At 45.0% G+C, this 2,177-nt stretch overlaps 1 long non-coding RNA gene across 1 annotated transcript; it reads right to left on the bottom strand.

Annotated features, from left to right (window-relative positions):
• Positions 1-730: 730 nt before the first annotated feature.
• On the bottom strand, positions 731-1,959 carry LOC116407024. Its single transcript, XR_004219998.1, has 3 exons — positions 1,927-1,959; positions 1,333-1,377; positions 731-778 (listed from the first exon to the last, which is right to left on the bottom strand). It is a non-coding gene; the product is annotated as an uncharacterized LOC116407024 (long non-coding RNA).
• Positions 1,960-2,177: the final 218 nt, after the last annotated feature.

Below are 2,177 nucleotides of genomic sequence, written 5' to 3'. Positions count from 1 at the left end.
GAACCATGAAAGCAAACATCTTATTGGCCACCGTGGATTACTGCCCCAGTGCAGAGTATTGGTAGTTGCCCTTCCCCCCCATAGGAAACATTTAATCAGTGCAGAGAGGTAAATAAACAGCCCCAAACCCAAAATGAAATGAGTCAGGGGCACAAGGAATGTGACACGGGGGCAGTCGTTGGTCGGAGCGCCCACTCGCTCTCTGTTGGAGATTTCAGGCTGGCAGGTGTTAGTGCCAGATTCCTGTCATATCTCCTATTTGTTGTTATATGAACCCAACCCTCGACCTTAAAGTAGAACTGCAACACCCAAATGTATATGTTTGTGCCCATAAATAAGGGGAGACAGCAGAGTTTGGGGGCAGGGTTGATGCTTGTTATGTTTTGCAGTGTCCTTTCTTTTATACCCCTCATTGCTCTGATTGCAGGACTATGTATAGTGAAGCCTTCCTGCATCTTGGCTTTAGTCTGCATGTTCTAGAAGGGCAATGAGAGATGTGGAAGGTCTGAGAGGCTGTAACGGAGGCAAAAAGTGGTGACCCACCGCCCCACTGAGCACTTGTGACATTCAGGTAAGAGTTAAATGGGGCCTACATAAGAGTTTCCATGATGTGGTGGGATTGGGGGCTGCTCGGAGGTTTAAAATGGTCTAATGATATATTGAGAGAAAAAATATAAAATTCAGCTCAAACCTCCTCAAGGTCCTCCTCCTCCTCGCTCAGTTGCTCGTCTGAGCTCTCTTCCTGGCCGGTGTCGTGGCCAGTTTGAAATGGTGACTCCTGGGAAATATAAATACAGTTTTGCAACATTAGTAAGTACAGAGCCCCAGTGGCTCCCTGCTCCCTTATTTGCACATTTGATTGGTGGATTCTAGGCCTGTGCATAAACTCAGGCTGAATATCTTCCCCCTGTACCCCAAAAAGCTTATTGCCGTGTCTGCACCTGGAGCCATTGTGTTGGCTGGAGCTATACTCAGGAGTTTCCCACCAAAATCCACTCTGTTTGCCTAAACCCAAGGCAGCGCAATGGCTCGGGGCGCCGGCAAATCAAGAAGCATTTAGGGACATGGGGTCGGATTCCCAGCCCGTGTTTATCCACAGGCCGAGAATCTACACATGTGGTGGCAGCCTATGAGTTAAATTGTATGAGTGGATGTAATCATAGCAACCAATCACATTTTTTCATTTTCTAATTTATACGAGATAGAAGACCGCTAAGTTACAGATACTGACTGTTAGGTAAATATAATTATTATCCTTTACAGATATTATTCATGAACCCTGTAGCTCAAATAAAAACACATTGGGACCCCTGCAAACTTTTTGCCCCGTACCTCACAGGTGTTGATGGGAGGGTCTCCATGTTGTTCCAAGGGTTCCTGGTTATGAAAGAAAACCTCAGATCAGCAGAGAAGACGATAAAAATAAATCTTTTTCATTCATATGTTATTTTCTGCTTACCTGCTTACCTGCTTACCTTACCTAATGAGCTGGGGCTTAAAAGCTCCCTGCTTTCCCACTAGAGCCTTTTTGAGCTAAAGGTAGGTGCAATAGGCCTTAATACTCAGTCACATTGCTTTCTGGGGGACTTTATTTGAATTGCATCACAGACTCAAAGTCATTAGACAGTGTAGGACTCACGTACAGTGAGGGGCCTTGACGTGGCACGTGAGCTTACATATTTTGGCCAAAGTGTGGTACTAACACCTCATTTTTTGTAAAAATTATTTTTAAAGGCAAACTAAGCGCTGGCAAACTTTCTTTCTCTTTGTGTATATTTAATGGCTTTTTATCGTTTATAGCAGCTGGTCAACTCCAGATTGTGGGTTGGACCGAGCGCTGGCACAATAGTGTGTTTCTAGCAGCTGGTCAACACTACAGCGTGGGTTAGACCGAGCGCTGGCGATTTCTTTCTGTGTTTTGCTTACCTGTGAGTGGCAGGGGCCGGTGTCGGGGCTCTCCTGCCCAATCACTTCTTCATCCTGTTTAAGACAGAAAAAAAGATTGTAAAAAAAATTCTCATGGCTCAAAGTAAAGCAAAGAGTTGTGGGAAAGTCTTATTTGATATAAATATATGAGAAATAGAAGGTGTATGTTGCTGTGTAACACAGGGCATAATAAGGAGGTGGGACAGACTCACCAACGCTGAAGTAGGCGGTGCCTAACAATTTGCCCCCCC

This window comes from Xenopus tropicalis, chromosome 8 (assembly GCF_000004195.4).
Source record: "Xenopus tropicalis strain Nigerian chromosome 8, UCB_Xtro_10.0, whole genome shotgun sequence".
NCBI lineage: Eukaryota > Metazoa > Chordata > Amphibia > Anura > Pipidae > Xenopus > Xenopus tropicalis.
The sequence above is the reverse complement of the archived record's forward strand: the minus strand, read 5'-3'. Positions and strand labels throughout refer to the sequence as shown.